At 29.7% G+C, this 22,617-nt stretch overlaps 1 protein-coding gene and 1 long non-coding RNA gene across 7 annotated transcripts in view; both read left to right on the top strand.

The window, feature by feature from the left end:
* LOC105144482 (48 related 2) overlaps positions 1 to 22,617 on the top strand; it is a 235,328-nt gene that overhangs the window by 178,732 nt on the left and 33,979 nt on the right. The window lies entirely within an intron of this gene.
* Positions 51 to 11,102, top strand: LOC147908962 (uncharacterized). Its single transcript, XR_015545787.1, has 2 exons — positions 51 to 9,781; positions 10,103 to 11,102. It is a non-coding gene; the product is annotated as an uncharacterized LOC147908962 (long non-coding RNA).

The raw sequence follows: 22,617 nt of genomic DNA, 5'->3' as shown, positions 1-22,617 counted from the left end.
AGCATACCTGAGAGGCGTTGCCGCAGAATGGAAAATTTGGGTATTCCGAAATTTTTACGGCACTCCATCTTTTGGTATGTTATTCTTAAGACCCTAAAGCATCTTATAAGCGAAAAAAAATTTTTTCGATTTTTTCAAACTTTTACTGTGGTTTTCCCCCTTAATGTTTTAAATAATCGTATATGATATATGTATCATATATATATCTGCATATATATCATATTTGTAGTCATTTGAACTGCGCGCCGAATTGGTTTTCGGGAACTTATAAACGTAATTAAACTACTGTAATAATATCACAAATTAAATTAAATTGACAAGCAAATTTTAATGATATTAATGTTCAATCCGATATCATATTATTGGATCAATTCAAAAAGTTCGTGCTTGATTTATTATTCAAACTTCAAGCAGTTACTATTTTTGTTAAAAATAAAATAAAATCTAAATCTTACTCTATCTGATAAGAGAATTTAAGAATCTATTTTTTTAAATTGTAATAGTTTTGATAGAGTTATGAGCAATCAAAGTCAAAATATTCATTTTATTTAATTTGCAACAACTTAGTAACCAAAAATCGTAACAACATTTTTAAAAAAATGATTTTGTAAGGAAAGCTTCAAGCTTCTATGATAGAAAGTTGAAAATTTTCTCGAACTTTTTTTGGGCATTCTGCAGACCTATAAAGTGAAAAGAAAATTTTTCATTTTTTTCAGTTTTCTATATGTAAAAATTACAAAACTTACATAAACTCAAAAAATATAGTAACCATTTGAAAGTAAAGATTTCAAGCTTTAAAAACTCTTTTCTTAAATTTAAATTTTGTTTATTTTTAACAAAATTGCAGTTGTCTGAACTTTCAATAATAAATCGGGTACGAACTTTTGCACTGTTCCAATAGAAAGATGTTAATGTGCTAAAAAATTGTAAATAAATTGATTGCGAAAAATATTACCTCAGCCGGAAGTCAAATCTAGATTTCTTGTATTCCGTACAAATGTCCTAAGTCTTTAGACTATCAAAGCTTTTGTAATATTCTTCGCAATAATCGATATATATAGGAACAATAACGCATTTTTCAGGCAGTGTATTTATAAACAATTATAATAAATGATTTATTCAGACCGTAACGTGAATATATAATAAGTAAGAATATTAAAGTCTATAACGGTTATATTTTTAACACTTTAATAGTGTCTAAATCTAAAATATATAATATATTATTATAACTTTCTAGTCGTCTGGCGTTTCTGGCAGTAGAGTACAAATTTTCGAGGGTTTCCCGACCACTCGAAGATAGTCTTATTTGTATGTTTTCTTATGTATTTTTCTTCGCAGAAACCGAAAATAATCATTATAATAACGCCAGGCTTAAGGAAAAATTAGTACATTGAAATAAAATGAATAAAATCCTTATTCGTATGAAATCACTATCAGTTATGCCTCAATGATTTAGAAATTAATTCCAAATTGGATCAAATGCGAGTAATATTGCACCACAAAACGGTAATTAGATATTTCTCATTATATCGTTCATCACCTCGATATCGGTTCCTCTACTTCAAGCGTATCTATCATAAGCTGTAAGCGTTAGGGCTCGAATAGACGATGACTTTATGTGAAGTAAGAGAACTTTTTTGATCGGGAAACCATCGAAAAGTACCCTCCTTTGGAACAAACTCAACACAGCCATCGAACACAAAATATCGATGAAACATCGAAATATCTCAGCTTGCGACATCAATGAAAACATCAAAAAAATGATGAGTAAACCTCGATATTTTCTAAATATCGATAATTTTTGCACATCCCTACATGTGTATAAGAAAAAAAGAATATACATAAATATATTTTAAGTATAATTACACATATTTGTAATTAATATTCTTGAGGCTTCCACGGGTGCTTTCTATATAAAGATTATGCGTTTCACGAGTTTTCTCCGTGTCCAGATCCATTCTTAAAATGCCAATGTTTCGTGAACCTTGCAGCCCACATCATCAGGGCGACGAGCAGCCTGATTCTGAGTTGCCACTTACTTCTCCTATAACAATCAATTTTATGAACAAACTTCAGGAGCGGCGATGGGCTCTCCTATTTCTCCTGTAATCGCCAACATCTTCATGGAGCATTTTGAGAAAGAAGTCTTCAGAAAAATACCCAGAAAATCAGAAGTTTGATTCCATTATGTAAGCGCACATATAAGCGTCCACATTCGTGATATAGAAACACAGCAGAGCCGAATTTCGTAAATTCTTTATTTTCCTCAACAATCAACATCCAAATATCCCTTCCACTATAGACATAGAGGAAAACGGAAAACTCCCTTTTTTAGATGTTCTTGTCTCTAAGAAAGCTGACGGTACCTTAGGCCATCAAGTGTATAGAAAACCAACACACATAGATACCTACATGCCGAGTCACACCATCACCCAGCACAAAAAGTAAAGAGAATTAGTTAGACTTTGTCATCAGCAATCAACTCACTTCTATACATAGAACTTTCATCATCTCTGACAAAGTACATCTACAGATGAAAACTTAACCACCTAAAACTAGCCTTACAGAAAAACGGATACGACAAAAGACATAACCAAAATAATCAATAAAACATACAAACAAAATAACGGTCTCTGACACATAACCAGATGATAGGATCCTATCCATTCTCTCATATGTCAAAGGAACAACGGATCGGATTGACAGGATATTAAACAAACACAGTATCCGAACTATCTTCAAACCACTCAAAGAGATAAAACAAATCTTAAGAGATCCTAAAGATCAAAGACTTCCACTCAGCTCCGCAGGAGTATACAAAATACCTTGTTCCTACGGGCAAGTATACATTGGAGAAATCAGAAGAATAGTCAACTTACCAATAAAAGAACATCAACGTGATGTCAGGCTAAAACACGCCACGCAGTTGGCATTATCAGAACACATCAAAACAGGACATCAAATACAGTTTGATAAAACGACCACAATAGTCAATATTATATCATACTTTCCAAGAAAGTATAGAGAAGCCATAGAGATACAAAAACACTCTAACAATCTAAATAAAAATAATGGTTACAACATAAATAAAATATGGAAGACCATTCTGATTATTAAAGACCAATTTCCTCCATTTCCCCCCTCCCATCTACAATTCTCTTCTCCCCCCCCCCTCCCACTCCATTAGGTAGCGTAATGTAAAAGGAATGACCCGGAAAAACAGCTCAGTATCAGGCTGCTCATCGCCCTGATGAAGTGGATTGCAAGGTTCACGAAACGTTGGCATTTCAAGAATGGATCTAGATACAAAGAAAATTCGCAAAACGCATAATCTTTATACTTAATTAATTTCTTATAAACTTTTTTGCAAAGTATTAATAAATTTATTTATTCCAAATGGTATAAAATTAATAAACTTTTATGTAGCCAATATATAGAATTTGAAGAGATGCTATTAGCGCTATTTATGTCATTCCACTTTTGTTTTACATTTAATGAATGATAAAAATAGAAAGACACAAGTAGTGCTAATAACGTATGCCCAAACGCAATTAATATGTGTTTAATAAATGTAATATATCAATAGATTCTATGTAATATATCAATATTTTCTACAGCATTAATATTAATATTGATTAAAGATATAAAAAATGCATCCAAAGAACGCCCTATATTGAATTTAAATACGGATGTGCCGAAATCAATTACATGATCTATGACGTAGCGTTCGCATGCGTAAATAGGATTTATCCCACGAATTTTGCAATACTGGCTACGAGAGAGAACTCTTTTCGTAAAGAGAAAACGTCCAGGAATTCTATAAGGAGTACGCCAAACAAGGCAATCTCGTGGAGATTTTCAATCTTTCTTGGATGTGCTTCCTATGCTCCCGAATATTTTTTTTATCATAACTTTATGTCTTTTGGAATATAATGCTAAATAATAATATGTTAACAATTAATAAAAGTGAAATAATTATTGAAATATTGCATAGTACATATACAGCAACATGTATGCAATATTTCTCTAAATATAATCTACTGAATTGCAACAATAAATTGTAATACTTTCTACAAGATATTAAAGTTACAATTCTTGCTCTAGTTTACTATATTGTTGCAATATATCTAATAAAATATTCAAATTTCAACATTACAGTAATATTACTGCAATTTTTGTAAAATTAAACAATATTAAAATATTGCAATAATGCAAAAATTTATAAATAATGTTTTACTTAATTTTTTTATACCTTCCTTATTATATTATATTTTAAACCGCGAATGTTGGGACTCCGATATGTATATATTGTATATTTCAATGGTATATTATTTGGCCCCGCGCATAATGAAAAAAATTAAGAATTAGAGAAAGATATTGAATATTGAAAAAATAAAAAAGTTATATTAAACAATATTAAAATATTGCAATATTGCTGCAATATTTCGTATTGTAGGGACAGTCATATTTAAACCCTTATATCTCAAAAACTATTGTTTAAAATAAAAATTTATAAATAAATGTTTTACTTAATTTTTTTATACCTTCCTTACTATTATATTATATTTTAAACCGCGAATGTTGGGACTCCGATATGTATATATTGCATATTTCAATGGTACATTATTTGGCCCCGCACATAATGAAAAAAATTAAGAATTAGAGAAAGATATCGAATATTGAAAAAAATAAAAAAATTATAAATGAATATTAAATATAAAACTGCAATGGATACAAATAAAATATTAGACATTATATAGCTTATTTGTATTTATTGTGAGCTACGTTCAACCAATATTACTAATTCTTTTATATTTAAAAGTTTTTAAGCACAACCGTATGTGTGAATACGATAAAGAAAGCCATGATCAAAACTAGATGTTTTGAATAATACATTATATATTCTTTATTAAATCAATATATTCCAGATATGATTACGTGCCAATAACTTTCAAACTTTCAATCATTCTGAAACGCTAATAATCTTTCCTAAATTAGAAAGAATGAAAGAAAGAAATTTATTGCAAAAAATATTACTTCAACCAGAATTCGAACCTGAAACCTCTGAACTTTTCGGGCAGAGTATCTTAACCAACTCAACCACTGAGGCTGAGGAAATTATCTTCGCAATAACTGGTATATAGAGAGAACGCGTTATATTGCCGCGTGTGTACAAACATTATAAGATTTTTAAGCACGACCGTATGTGTGAATACATTAAATACGATAAAGAAAGTCATGATCGGTTAAAATTATGTTTCGAATAATACATTATATATTCTTTAAATCAATTTATTCCAGATAATGCGCGCTGAAACTTTTGGACTTTCCACACAATCATTCTGAGACCCTAATAATTTCCTCTAAATTAGAGTAAAAAGAAAGAAAGAAAGTAAGAATTAAGGAGATGCTAAAATCGTCCTACTTTACCATCATTTCCATTCGGTGAAAAATCTTCGAATGGATTACAAAATTGTTATTACAGAATTAAAATACGCACAAACAGGATCTCAGTTGCACCGAATTTCATGAAAAAAATCGAAAAAGAGTTGAAAAATTCATTTACTTTTCTCGTACAACTATGTCACCTCAAATATATTATATTTGCTTAATATAAGAGTTTTATAGTCCATAATTTAAAAATAAACATGCAGCTGAGGTTACATTACTGAAATGAACGATACCGAATATGTAGAACTAAGATTAAAAATTTAGAAGAAAAGTATTTCACCGAATGATCAAAAATACGGATGTTTTGTGAAGACTAGAAATGTCAACAGAGTTGAAATTCCGTATAGCAATAATTGCGTCTTGCGATAGATAGTGCTGGAATATGTTACATAAGGACAAATGTATGCCTTTGAGTGAGACAGAACGATATATAATATAATGTAAGAAATGAATCAAAGATGTTTGATTTTGACTCACATACTCTCTGAACGTCTTTGTGCTAACATGTCTTATGTGCTCACATATCATCGTTAATTATTATATGTAATTTTTTTCAATTGATTTGATTTGTTATGTTTTAATGACTTATTTGACTTATTATAATAAATTACAAATCATCTGAAATATTAGATTTGAGTATTTTGCTAGATACGACAGACAGCATTATTATCATTTTATGAATATATATTAACAATAATATTAAATTTATATGTCATCAATTTTATTTTTACATTGAGGAAGACCCAATCGAAAAGGTTAAAATATTTGTCAATTTTTCTCAAAAATAATGTATACAATTTCACACACGCCAAATGTGTGTTAGCTCGCATTGGCTGACTTACATTTATTCTTGGATTTATTCGTTGGAGCCTATACCAAGATTATTTGAATCAAATATCTAAATCTGAATTTATAGAAACTGTTTATAGAATCTGAATTTATAGAAACTTAAAATGATTTTGGAATTGACTTATTTCACTTTTGACAATCAGGTTTATAAACAAAGTTATGGTACTTCCATAGATTCTCTTCTGTCTCCAATTTTGGCTGATTTGGTTATGCAGGATCTTAAAAGTAAGGTATTGAATTCCTTTTACTTTCCATTTTATTACAGATATATCGATATTATCATGGCGGTTCCCAGGGAACAGATTGACAAAGTTTTACACAATTTTAATAATTTTCATTCCAGGTTTCAATTCATTCTTGAAATAGGTGGTGATAGCAATTCAATTTCTTGGACATCACTGTAAGGATTAAAGATAACTTTTTACAATTTGATTAATTTGAGAAACTTACATATTTTAGTCGAATTTTGAATTTTTGGTCTCAACACCCCATTTCACAGAAAATAGTAATCTATAGTTTAATAGATAAAGCGTTTTTACTTTTACATCCAGATTTCCATATGAATAATTTAAAATTTATTATTGATACTTTATTATTTAATGACTTTCCATTAGACTTTATTTTTGAAAATATTAGAAAAAGATTAACTTTATAATGAATAAACCAACAGAACAGCAATGTTAATAATATTTCAAGAAACAATATTAAATGATTTATAATTCCTTATATAAATTCCTTATCTTCTGGATAGATTTAAGAGTATCGTGAATGGAATAAATTACAGACTATCATTTTTTAGTATCAATAAATTGAATAAATTCATCAAGATACATAAAGATCCTCTTCCATGAAACAAAAAAGAACATTGTTTATAGAATAAAATGCAGTGATTGTGATGCATTTATGTTGGTCAGATACGAGAAAATTAAAATCTAAAATAAACGAACACTAAAGTCACATATGTTGGAATATTTCCTCCAGATCTGTTATTACTGACCATAGATTGAATCACGGTCATGATTTCGATGTGGATATTCTAGATTGTGAGAATTTTTATCATAAGCGCTTAATCTCAGAAATGTTTTATATTAAAACACAAAGGAACGAACAAACTCAATTTACAAACAGATATCAAAGATCTTGATCAATCATACGCGGATATTCTAGACAAACTGATAAACAATAATTTGACCTAAGTTTATTTTATATACAGGATGTGTCACCAAAATCCGGACAAATTTCAATTTAAATTTTCCGCTATATTGTGCCTCTGCCAGAAAAGTTGTTGGCATCCGAAAAAGACTGATAAGCTTCTAATAAACAATTATATTCTCAAAATGGCCGTGATGTTGAAACCAAATGCGGAGTATAATCGAAGAGCCGCGAAACAGCGAAAACAGCGTTTGACTCTATATAACCATTAATAATTGTACTTGATTAATTATTGATTAATAATTTGTATTTAACATAAGAAGTCTTTAATTCAATTAATTTTGAATATTGGTATTCAATTATTTGAATCAAAGATGTCACTATAATCGAATTTGGAATTTAAAAAGTCTGCACTATCGACCTTAATCAAGTTCAGCCTTCAGTTTAAGATCCCCTTAAGAGAGGATTATTAGCATTTTAGAATAATTGTGTTGAATGTTATTGGCGTAATCTGGACAAAATTGATTTAATAAAGAATATATAATGTATTATTCGAAATATTCTAACTTTGACCAATCATGGCTTTCTTTATCGTATTTAATGTATTCACACATATGATCGTGCTTAAAAACTTTATATATACATGGCTGCGTAACGCGGTCTCTCTAACATAGTTATTGTGAAGAATATTTCCGAAGCCTCAGTAGTCGAATTGGCTAAGATACTCTTCCCGGAAAGTTGAGAGATCTCAGGTTCGCATCCTGAGATATTATAATATTTTTCGCAATAAGTTTCTTACTTTTTTCTTTCTTTCTAATCTAATTTAAGATGGATTATTAACGTTTTAGAATGATTATTATAAATCCGAAAGAATCGGCGCGCAATCGTATCTGGAACAAATTAATTTAATAAAGAATTAAGGAGACCGGGGCTTGGTTGTCAGTTTTTGATTAGTGATTTTTAAAAAAGAGTAGATGCCTAATTTTGAAATATTATATATACAATATATATATATGTATATATAGTTAAATGCATTTTGGCTAAATCTAGTAGAATTTCTGATCATTATAACAGGACTCGAGAAATTTTATAACTAGACCGTTTAATAGATTTTACTATAAGGATTTGTTTAATATTTTTTCAGTTGGATCTACAAAACTTCTAGTTATATTCATTAGACATACATAACATTACAGAATTCTGGTTAACGTTAGCGCACCCTAGCAGTTTTATTATTGTACAAGTTCGCGCAAGTCGCGTGAATCGAGCGTATAGTATATTGATTGTGTTCAGCAGAGCATTTATTTTACAACTGTTGGAAGTTTTCTTTGTGCTGATTGGATTATATTTTTAGATCTAGAAAAATGATCCTATCTCAGCAAATAATCATAAAACAGTTGCAAAACTGTTACGTTCTGCTGAACGCAGCCATTGTTTCATACATCGCGTATCGCTGACTGATCGTAGTTGACCGTCGAGCATGTATTGTGAAGTGAAGTCTTGTGAAATAACAAAATTACAAGTTCAATTGAATATTTCTAACAATAAATCGTCGTACTGTGTAAAAAATTCGAAGAAAAAGTAAATCGTTATGGAACTACAGCATGGTTAACGAAAAAACGTCTTCTCTTCTTCACCAATGGAATTTTGAGAAATATAGAAGTTTTTGAAAATTAGTAATATTGTTAATTTGAATTTCTGTAACGATATTGCTTTGCACATAGATAATGGACGCATTTCATTTTACGCATGATGCGTATGTTGTATCATTTAGGCCGCCATTTCATTTGTGCATTATTGCCATACGAATGTGTGCAAGATAGAGAAGTCTTCGGTTTCTTTATCTTATAGTCTATATCGAATATAAACAAGAATAAGAGGACTATTTCATTTGTGTGTCATTTTTTCATACCTGTTGATTGGCTATAACCAATTAGAAGGCATACTTTGTCTATTTATTTAGAAATCAGATTATTTTAAATGTTTGTTTATTGTTCATTATGCATTGAAACGATATATATTAATATTTTACTTTTTTATGAATAATAATTATTAAATAATTTCTTTCATCATTTTTTTTGTTTAACATTTTCCTTAGGTTACTTTTGTTCCACAAATACTATCCTTTGATGAAAATACGATTGCTGCTATTCCTATTTCAAACATTAAGGAAATTAATTCTTCCGAGTATATTCTAAACACTGCTTGTGATAACATTGAAAATATTCCTTTTTCTAGTAGACAGAAAGAACAAGACATCATTTAAATAAATTCCGTTCAGCTTAATTCTATATGTACATTACTAGCTAACCAGCAACAATCAGTAAATGTAAGTGATAAATATATGTATATTCAGCAAACATGTAACAAAAGAATACACAGAGTAAAATAGAATAAATTTTGTCGAGTTGTTTAATAGATCTTTTAATATTAATGATATTATTGTAGCTATACTTAATAATAATATTGTTTACTAATTAGTATATATGCATTATAGTAGTAGTAAGTATATTCATTTAAAAAATTTATTAAGCTAAAATAACGAAATTAATTTATTTGTAAGAATGAATAATGTGCATTCTTTTGTTTATTTTATAAGTATTAAATTAAGTATTTTCAAATATTGTTAAATATAATTGTTTATTTTAAGTAATTTATATGTTCATCGTAATCAGAAAATTCTTCAAGTCGGTAACAAAGAAGTAGATGCAATTAAATATATATATATTTCGATTTATAACATCATTTATAACATCTTTCGCCATTGTCCGATAACCTCTAGTATGTATACCTATGGTGCGCACTCAGGTTGTACACATATTGTAGACATATGGGATTTACAATTTTAAACGCTGGTTCTGAATGGCAATTTTTAAGAGGTTCTCTTGGTAATAGATACTCTTGATAATCTGTCGGACCACCGAAGAGGAGCTAAGAACGCATGAAAATTCTTGAGTCTGCCTGGGATCAAACCCGGGATCTCTGGCATAGCAGTCTCGTGCGCTACCTACTACGCCACATTCGTGTTCAGATGCAATTAAATATTATACTAAGGGTAAATTATATGATAAATATACAAATTATTTGAGAACTTTGGGTTGGCTTCTGTATAACGATTACGACTGAGAGACTTAGAGTATACCAGATACATTTTTACTTCCAATACTTTTCAATACTCAGAGTATCATTATAATATAAAGGAAATCATATTTCTTTTTATAAACACATACTTTTAATTATTTCAATTATAAGTGAAAATATTTTAGACCAGTTGGAATGACTGCATATTCATAAGGAGTCATTTGAAGATATAAAAGTTAGATGGAACCCATAATGTTAGAATTCAAATGTTACAAGATAATACACAAACTATTTATATTATATATGATTATTATATATGATATGATCAATTTATGATTATATAAATGAATTTAATATTTCATTTATAATAGTATTCTTCAACTGAGTATTGGCTATATGCTGGTAATAAGCGTTTTAAAATATTATAATTATGATTTATAATAAATATCTAAGTTGATTTCAAGTTTAATATATGATTTTGATTTCGCATTTACAGTCGTTACATTTTAAAAAGTTATATCCAGATTATTTGTACATGTGAAATAAATGGCCTTCTTTCTCGCAAAAAATGTATACTTATGAATTTAGAAGGTATATGTTCTCATTGTCAATAAACATGTATATTTAGATATAACAAAATATCGTAAAAAATTAACTTTATTTTATGATATTATTTTACGTTCATCTAGAGTAATGTAAATATTATACTTTGTGATATTATACTTTGTGATATTCTTGTTTTTGTCATTAAGGAAAAAAACAGAATTCGTCATTTTCATCATTACAGGAAAAAAATAGATCTACAAAATAACTGTTAATATTTAAACCATCAAATTTAAAAATCAATGACATAAACAGATTATTATAAATAAATTTTTATTATAGATCAAAGTGATATTAATATTTTTATTAGCTTGGGAAAGCTTTTTACTCCCTTGTAATACAATTAGAAAATGGAAAAACATGGAAGCCCAACTCAAGAAATATTAGGTGTACAACTTTGCTTCCGCCTTTTTTTCCGAAATTCGAGGCTTTATTGTAAAAAAACTGATTATATAAGTATTGTCCATCTGGCCACTACTTTCTCCCATCTTTCGAGCAGCGTACGAATCCCGCGTCGAAAAAACTGGTCATCTTTTGAGGCTTTTCCACCTAATCGATCCAATTTTTTACTTCTTCATAAGACCGGAAGTGCTGGTCAGCCAGGCCGTGTGATCGAAACAAATGATAGTCAGAGGGAGCAACATCTGGAGAATACGGAGGGTGGGGTAGAACTTCACATTTCAACGTTTCCAAGTATATTTTGACCACTTTCGCAACATGGGGTCGAGCATTGTCATGCTGCAAAATCACTTTATCGTGTCTCTCGTTGTATTGCAGCCGTTTGTCTTTCAATGCTCGGCTCAAACGCATCAATTGCGTTCGATATTGATCGCCTGTGATTGTTTCAGTCGGTTTTAACAGCTCATAATACACTACGCCGAGCTGATCCCACCAAATACAGAGCATGACCTTGGAGCCGTGAATATTCGGTTTGGCCGTCGACGTGGAAGCATGGCCGGGAACTCCGCATGATTTTCTGCGCTTGGGATTATCGTAATGAACCCATTTTTCGTCCCCAGTCACAATGCGATGCAGAAATCCCTTCCGTCTTTACCTTTCAAGCAGCTGTTCACAAGCAAACAAACGGCGTTCAACATCTCTCGGCTTCAACTCGTACGGCACCCAATTTCCTTGCTTCTGAATCATTCCCATGACTTTGAGGCGTTTTGAAATGGCTTGTTGAATCACTCCCAATGATCGTGTCAATTCTTCTTGATTTTGACATAAGTCTTGATCAAGTAATGTCTCCAATTCTGCATCTTTGAAAACCTTCTCTCTTCCACCGCTATGCCGGTCTTCGACGTCAAAATCACCGTTCTTGAAGCGTGAAATCACTAATAGTGGCCTCATCATAAGTATTTGAGAGCATTCGATGAGCCTCAGTCGCAGATTTCTTCATATTGAAGCAGAAAATTAAAACCTCCCACAAATGACGAGAATTTGGCTCGTAAACTGACATTATCAATCGAGAATAACTTTATGATGCAGACACAAATCGACTAATGTTTCTATAAGGTTATGTTAACAGATGCCCAAGTTTATTGTGTGACGTCTATGATCTATTTATTTCGATCACCATTTACCACTAAAGCCATCTATAGGAAAACGGCGGAAGCAAAGTTATATACCTAATATATGATGAATTTATACTTCATGTAAAAGTAAATATCTTCTTTTACTAAACTATAATTGTTATTTCCTTTAATTTACTCTTGATTAATGAATATTTGATTCTTCTATAATTACATCTATTGTTTTTAAATATTTAAAATCTTTAAGAGATATACATTTTTTCTATAGGTAAATAATAATTTAGCACCATCTATGGAAAGAATTATTTTAAAAGAGTTGAATTATTGTATTAAGTTCAATTGAATAAAATAATAAAAAGTAAAAAGTAAAAAGAGCTAAGAGCCAACGCTAATTCTGATAGTTAATATTTATTGTCTTTCAAATTTTAACATTTGTCTTTAAATTAGGACCTTTTTAATGTTAATACATAAAAATAAATGCTGCCTTACATACTAAATAACTCCTATCTTATATAATAAGTCAAATATTAAAACGCTTGAAAATTACAAATTAAATTCTTCCGAGTATGTGGTGAATATAATTTCCATTTTTCGTTGTCATTTCTTCATTGCTCAATATATTTTATTTGATCCATTGTAATCTTATTCTCGAACTGATATATGTTTAGTGATTGATGAATTATTTTAAAAACACAGCGCACGAAAAATGTTCAATTATTTAATGTCTATTAATTATAACAATATATAACAGATCCACAAAAAAAAGTATCCTGTGGAGTGGAGTGGAGACCCAGTTATTCTTGTATATTTTGAGTCGCTGAATACGAATCTGACGTCAAAATAGAACCATCTAAGGTAAATTGTCAATCTAGAGCGAAAAAATGACCCATTTTTTCCTATTTTGATCTATTTTTTCGCTCTAGATTGAAAATTTACCCTGGATCCTATTTTGATTCGTATTTAGCGATTCAAAATATATAAGAATAACTGAGTCTCCCAGCACAGAATACTTTTTTTTGTGGACCTGTGTTATTGCTGTTGGATTGACTTTAGTTGAATGAAAAGATTTTTATGTTGTGATTAATGAGACCTACTATTGTTTTAATGATTGCAAGACATTTTGATGACTGCTATGGATGTTTGTTTTAAAGCAATTCATGCACATTATCCACTATAAAGTGAAACTATTTGATTTTTTCTTCAACTTTAGGACTTTATGAATTGAAAACTCCTTGGAATAAAATTGTACTACAAGTTAGTAAATAACTCAAAAATTTAGAAAAAATAGAATAGTAATTATACTTTTCTGAAAAAATTTTTTATTTAAAAATAAGATATATCTTGTATGTATAATATCTATTCTTTCATTTTGTGAAAAATAACTTCTTTTAAGCCATACAAACATTTGAATCATTAATAATCCTTGTTACATAGTAGAAACGTATAACATTGAGGTTCTTCATTCGATAAAAGGCATTTTCTTCATATATATATACATATATATATATATATATATATATATATACTCAACTTCATCATAACATAAATTTAAAAGGGAAAATTACGTGTTTGAATCAGAACATCAATGTTTGAGAGATTTTAATGGATGACCATCATTTAATCTCATTCCATAAATTTCGTAAAGTAACATCAAACTATCGTCGACGTGTATAAAATACTAATAATAATAAAAACGTGCCAAGTACTGATAATAATAAAAATGATGAAAATTATGCTACGATTTTGATATTAATGAAAGCATAAGTAACAACGAAAAGATTATATGAGAACACTCTTGAACATATAAAGGATATTGCTTTCTCATTTGTAATCAAATTTTATTCCAATCCTAATCTTTCTCGAAGCATTGTACAATATTATAGATAGTATTCATGATTTTTTGAATAATGTTGTAGTTCAGTATTCATCAATTATTTTTTATTTAAAAAGTAAATCAGTAGAAATGTTTCATTTTTCAAAATATTTTGAAAAAAGTGAATTAAAAGTCTCGAAACAATCTTTTAAAGGTATGGAAACTAACCTTTGGTTGAAAAAGTTTCAAACGGATGTGTTCATATACGTAGGCTGCTGGAAAAGTTTCTGCAAACAATATGAAAAAAAACATGTAAAATTCGGTAAATGGCTTTATTATTTTTTCGAAATATTCGCCTTTAAGATCGATACATTTTTGCATACGCTCGAACCAATTATCGAAGCATTTTTTCCACTCTGAGGTTGTAACCTCAGAAATTAGTGTACGAAATGTTTCAATAGCTGCTTCAGGCGACTCAAATCGCTCATCACGCATTTTCTTTTTAATATTTGGGAACAAAAAAAGTCATTAGGTGACAAATCAAGTGAATACGGACAATGAGTCATCAATTCGACATTTTTACTGGGTAAAAAATCAACGGTTTGACGTGCTCTGTGACAGTTGGCGTTGTCGTGATGAAGGATAATACGACGATTTCGGTTTGTTCTATGCAATTCATTTATGGCAAACAAATTGTTGTATACAATCAGTATTTGTAATCAGTATGTACAGTCCTTCGATCTAAAGCCTCGGTTGCCACATGTCCGGTATAACTGAAGAAACAAGCAATCATTTACTTGGCAGCACTGCGTGAACGAACAACTTTTGTTGGTTTCGATTGATTTTAAAATACCCAAACAGTAGATTGTTGTTTACTTTCGGGCTCATACGAATAGATCCATGTTTCGTCCCCAGTAACGATGTTGTAGACCAAATTTGATCGACCTCGGTTGAATTTTTTGAGCATTTCTTTGCTCCATTTAATACAAGCCTGTTTTTGAGCTTCGGTCAAATTGTGTGAGATCCAACGACTGCAAAGTTTCCGTACTCAAGTGATCATGCAAAATCGTATGTATTGCTTTCATGTCAATGCCTAAGGATGCCTGAATCTCGCGGTATGTCATATGCCGGTTTCGCTCAATCATTTCACGCACAGCATCAACATTAGTGGCAACAACAGACGTGGATGGATGACCTTCACGGAATTCGTCACAAAGAAAGGTACATCCACGCTGGAATTCGGCAAACCAATTATAAACAGTCCTATTGGATGGTACTTCATTCCCAAAAGCCAAATGAAGTCGATCGATGCATTGTTTCGGAGTTAGATTACATTTGTAAAAAATCATTGCCCGAAAATTTTCATGCGAAATTTCCATTTTCTCACAAAATAACTTTTTTTAAAATACTATGCAAATAAAACTAGTTGACTTAGGTACAAACTGTCAACTGAATTATAGATTAAAAATGTCTAATTTTATGGATATAATAGCAGAACGTTGGCGCTACTGGAAGTATTAGATTGCAGAAACTTTTCCAGCAGCCTACGTAAAAAATAAGTGATTAAGTGAGTACTCAGATAACTTGAATATATTCAGTTGACTGTTTATTATACAATACGGCACACAAGGCACATCATGTAACACACGTGCTTGCTCGCTCGCTCTCATACTTAAAGTTCATTTTACATCTTTAGTATGCTTAAGGCTAGTTTGCATTATGATTACCTAAATATATGTCATTTCTTTCTTTTTATAAATTTAATTTCCTAGGAAATTTTATAATCCTGCCATAACGCGAAGTTTGACAAGTTATGATAGTAGTATTCGCTATACAATTAGGTGTACTAGATAAATTGTTGCCGATTAAGATTGTTGCTTCTGTAGATCCTTCCTCTGAATCCGACAAGATTTTCTTTTTATTACTAACGTTTAGAAGATTACTAGTATCATTAGATTCTTACTAGTATCATTATTAGTAGTGTTACAAGTTGGTTAGTGTTTCAACATACTGTGTGTATTAAAACTTTTTTTATAATTCCACATTTTTTCAGTTAAAGCAGAATCTGATCGTATATCATTTGCATGCACATGCCTTAATATATTACCATCAACTTGTACTATACAGTGTGTGAGTTTTTTAACCTAAGATTGCAAAATATCAAACACTATAATTACTAACACTATAAGTATCTTTCCGTTAAATACTTGTTAAGGTATAAGGCTTAAAAGTTATAGTACCGCCGATGCAAAGCATTACGCAAAGTGCCTAATCGATGACTAAAACTTCTTGAATGTTCAGAATCATGTGCTGAATTTTTGTCAAAATCAAGGTCATTGGAGATCATTCGTCTTATTTTTATTTTTACGTAAAAATGAATTTTTAATGCAAAAATGAAAATAAGAGGTAATCTCCAATGACCTTGATCTTGACAAATGTTATTCAAGACATAATTTTGAACAATATTCAAGAGGTTTTAGTCGTCGGTCAGGCACCTTGCGTAATGCTAATGCGCCGGCGGTACTGTAACTTTCAAGCCTTATAACTTAACAAGTACTTAACGAAAAGGTACTTAATTATAATGTTTTGGAAAGCTCAAGATGATCTACAAGAATATGTAATAAAAAGTAGGGATTCCTATTTAAGATTTCAAAGTTATCCCCAGCTGTACCCCCAAGGGCTAGAGATGGCTAACTTTTGCGGGAATTGCTCAAATATTATAGGGAAGAATTGCTCAAAAATATTGAGGATTTATTGGGAATATTTTTTTGTACAATGCTTATTTTTCCAGATATTTTGCATCTCAGGTTAGAAATTCACCCTGTATACGTTACAGGATTAAAAATTTTAACAATTCTACTTTTCTCCCAATTTTGTTTGAAAATTCTTAATATACACATGATCTTCCATAGAGTACAGTTTAATTTTTTTTGTATTAACAATTTCCGTATTTTTACTTATATTTAATAATTTAATTAAATCAAATCTTGTCTAATCTAGGTCTAATTTTAAAAATATTCTCTACTGGAGAGATATCAATTACACTTGACGGAATAGTTTTATATGTAAACAAAAAATCTGAAAATAGATAACCGATTATCTATTAACTCTTTTGTTATTTCTTTACTCCTCTCAAAAAATAAACTTTTGTCTAATCCTTTCTTGACAGTTTGTACTCCCCTTTCTGCAATTCCATTTGCTTGTGAGTGAATATAGAGGAGATTTAATAACTTTAATATCATTAGCTATGCAAAATTTATTAAACTCTGTGAAATTAAAGGGCAGATCATTGTCCGATACTAATTCTACTAAATCAATAACCGAAAATATCTCTTTAAATTTTAATATTATTTCTTTTGCACTATAACCGTTACTCATTAGTTTTATATACACCTTGACTTACAGTCTACTAAAATTAAGAATGTATGCGAAATTTGAGAATATTTATGAAAAAAATCTATATGTGCTCTAAAAAGTTAACTGGTGGTTTTGGCTATACAAGTAAGGTATTATTATTTAAAAAATTTTGAGTGTACTGGCATGAACCAATAAATTTTCTATGTCTTCTGACATACCGGGCCACCAACAATAATTTCTCATTAATATTTTGGTAAAACTCCTGTTTAGGGGAACCTTCTCCAATGACCTTGACATATGTTATCAAAGTCATGACTCTGAGTGACCTCCAACAGGTTTTAGCTATCATTCATCCTTCGTTAAAAAGTTATAAACAAAAAAAGTTTCGAAAATAACCTCTTATTTCTGCTATATCTCCTAAATCAATGCTATCCCCCATTTAATTTTTGTAAGAAATCATTCAGAAAATCACTCAGGCACACGACTCTCATCTTCGACTCTCATCCCTCCCTCCTGCTTCAGAGGCGCACTCTTACCTTCGACTTTCACTCCCATCCCTTCCCCCCCCTACTATTGTAAAATCTATGTACTTTGAATACATATAAACACATACATTGGATATACATACACACTTATGTATATTTATAACAATAATAGACTTATTAAAGCTCTCGAACATTCCTTGTATTCAATAGTTGATAGATTTCTAATACAATAACATGCGGCTTCACTAATTTCTATACTTGATTGATAATTACGTTATTTTCTTATTTGTGCGAGAAAGGTGTAATTAAACAAAATGTTAAGTATCAGCGATGTAAAATCAGTCTCAATCTACGTATGACATGCTCCTTTACAAGGGGCGAGGGTGGGATGAGAGTCGAAGGTGAGAGTCGTGCGCCCTTAAAACAGGGGGGAAGGGAGGAGGGAGAATCGAAAGTGAAAGTCGTGCGCTCCTGAAGCAGAAGGGAAGAGAGGGTGAGAGTCGAAGGTGAGAGTCGTGCGCCCCTTTACAGGTAGGGTGAGAGTCGCTTCTCGTAGAAAATCATAATATATATTTTAAATTAATATATTTTAAATTTATAATATATATTTTAAAGTAGAGAATTTTTGTTTCATGTAGTAGAAAAGAAACTTATTTTTCAAATTTTTTTTGTTCATAACTTTTTAACGAAGGACGAGCAACGGCTAAAATCTGTTGGAGGTCACTCAGGGTCATGATCTTGATAACATATGTCAAGGTCAAGGTCATCGGAGAGGGTTCCCCTAAACAGGAATTTTACCAACATTTTTGTACATATGATTCACAAATGTTGTTGTCATGAAAAAAGATTTAAGATTTCTTTCCTTAAACTGTTTGGGATTATGACTTTATGTCCCATTAGTAAACAATTATATTCTATCGATATATAATGTCTCTTTTGAAAATACGGTTTCATATTATCATCCTGTATATAATTTAACCATCCCGATACTGTAAAATCTAGAATCTTTAACAATAACAAGTCTTGTTTCTTTTGCGATATCATCTATCTAATGATATGCCTCTAACTGTGTTAAAAGAATAGATAAAATTTGTAATACCTGTTTCATTTTGCATTGATAGATGAAAAAGGCCGTCTTGCATTTGTTACCAATTTACTTTTTTATATTTAATTTCATATTCATATGCTGATAAGGTTAAGGGCCAACGCGTAATTCGTGCCGCTGTGATAGCTGTAATTGCTTTATTCTTATCAAAAATATACTGTAATGGTTGGTAATCCGTTACTAACTTGCGACTAAATATAAATTTATGGAATTTCCTAATTCTAAAAATTAAAGTTTCTCTTTCTTTGAATATTTTTTTTGGCTAGAAACGATGTACTAGACGCAAACATTACAGGTTTATCTCCTCCATTGATTTTATGGCTTAATACTACACCCACTCCATAGCCACTCAAGTTACATGTTATTATATAAAAATAGATAATTTAGGGTCATAATGTGTTAAAACATTATTCGACGTACGTTTTTACTTAATTGAAAAATTTTTTCATGTTCTTTCGTCCATTGAAATTTTGTACCGAGTTTACATAAATCATATAATGGTTTTAATACAGATGACAACATTGGTATAAATTTATCGTAGTAGTTAAGCCTACGTATGACTTTAATTGCGGTGAAGACATTTTTTTGATTCAATTTTATTTTTGGTGGGGTGAACATTATCCGCATCCACAATGTGTCCTAAAAATTCTACGTTTTCATTGTAAAATTTACTTTATGTTGACTTTGATATTATAATCATTCAAACGAAGCAACTTTTTATATATTTTGATGACATTCTTTTAAAATTGATCTGTATACCAGGATAAATCATCTAAATAGCACTTTGTGTTAAGCAACTCCATCAAGATAGTTTCCATGATTGTCTGGAAAATATCTGGTGCTGAACTAACTCCGTAAGTTACTTTATTATAACGAAAAAGATTCATATGAGTGTTTATAGTAAAAAGTTCCTTAGAATATTCCCTCATTTCTAATTGTTGGTAAATCAATTACCGTAAAATATTTACTGCTACTTAACATGCAAAAATATCTGGTAATGGTAAGACATAATGATTACTCTCAATAACTTTATTTAATGTTTTTTTTAACAGATATCACTTGATTTTTTTTTTAGAATTACAATAATAAGGCTTGTCCATTTACTATGATTTGGATAAAATACCTGCATTGACGAATTTTGTCAACTCCGACTCAACTTTAAATTTAAGACTGAATGGCATTTTGTATGCATTGTAAAATATAGGCTTCCCAGCAAACATAGCATATATCTCAAAACACGTAACTCAAACATAATTTGAATTTTTTACTCGTAATAGTTATGTCAAAAGTTACGTGACTTTACAAAGAATATAGTAGTTACATAACAGTGATACGATTTATATACGAAACGACGATTGATACATAAAAATTATGTATTGAGATAAAATGCATGTGCAACATTTATGCAATACAAAATTTGTCATTATGATACTTACTATAATACTTATTAACATTAACTCGATTTCTTTGATTTGAAGAAGTTTTTTGATTATTTCTTGCTATTAGAATTTAAAAAAAAATAGTTCATATAGTTTTGCAATTTTTTTTAAATGAAAGAAATATATTTTCAATGCGTAACCAAAAATATTCTTAAATGAAAACTATTTGTTTGTGTAATAAAAAGATTATATTTTAACAAAAAAGTAATTTTTTATTATTATTTACTTTTATTTTTCCAGTTAAATTTATTATTTACTGTTTCGCATACTTATATTCTTGTCTTAACTATAATATACTTAAATATTAATCATTGAAAAACGCATCGCATCACCGCCAAGATTTGAACCCACAATGTCTAGAACAATATCCTAATAATATTTACGCTGAGCTAATTGCACATTTGTGATCGAATCATTGCCAACCTTACTTATACCCCTTATTGTTTATACCATTTCTATATTAATTTCATACCTCGCTGACGGTTTAATATTATTAACATTTAAGAAAATTACATTGAAATAAAATAATCTACGCTGGTAATTTATTCACTTATTGTTGGTTAGGAAATGATAATCTATCCATGTTAAATACTTATCCTTTATATTTTTATATTTATAAAAAAAATCGACATAACAATCGAATATATTATTATCTAAGTGCATATAAAAATATTTAACTAATACCATAATAGAAGCAAACTATATAGAACCTAATTTAAGTTTTGAATAGACTTTATTTGCTAGCGATACTGATTATTTTAATTATTTCTTTATTGACGAATAATTAGAAATAATTTGCAATAGTACTTACTGATCTATTGTTTTCTTCAATTTATCACATTTATTGTTCCTTAATTTGTTTATATAACAAATTCTCACTTCTCTCAATTCTTTAAACAAATGTAATCACTGTAAAAAAGTGACGTATAATTTATGAAATTAGGTTACATCGTAGTGATGTAACTTTAGGTAAGTACAATCTCATAATTTTAGTGATATAATTGTTATAGACTATAGTATACATTCCCGCAGATGTAACCAAAACATGTATAATTTACATCTTTTTCCATTATGGCTTTGTGCTGTAAATGTATTTTTTATTTTTTATATCTCATTCATAGAATGGTACATAAATATAATGTAATTACATTTAATTTACATAATATATTATGTACTAAATATATAACAAAGACATGTAACAATATTTTTATATCATAATATCTCATTTACGCCATAAAGTCTTGTTATTATAAAACAGAAACATCTGAATAATGACAAAAAAATTATATAACAACGCCAAGTCATATTTGCTGGGTTTACATTTGGTTTCAATTGAATATTAACTTTAAAATCCTTGATACATGAATCTGTGCCTGAGAATACTTTAAAAAAACTTTTCTTTAATATCTGTGATATATTTTTCCATCTGATCCGTGCGCTTCGTTTTTATCTCTCTTAATTCACCAACTTTTGACTTTCGATCAGTTTAACAATGGATTCCTTCCAATACGGATTAATAATATCTAACCAATTTCGACCTAATAGTCGTGCGAATCTTATTGAACTGTCTAGAGCAATTAATGGTAAAACATATTCTTTACACTGATATTTAATATTAATCAGAATCTGCCCTATAATATAGAATTAATATTTCTACTTATAACGACTTTTAACTTGAAATGTACCGTTTCTAAATTAATGTTGCTAAATTTTTTCTTATAATCGTCGACATGAATTACAGATTTGCATG

Source organism: Acromyrmex echinatior, chromosome 7, assembly GCF_024713525.1.
Source record: "Acromyrmex echinatior isolate Ae372 chromosome 7, ASM2471352v2, whole genome shotgun sequence".
Lineage (NCBI taxonomy): Eukaryota > Metazoa > Arthropoda > Insecta > Hymenoptera > Formicidae > Acromyrmex > Acromyrmex echinatior.
This window is presented reverse-complemented; position numbering and strand designations above follow the sequence as displayed.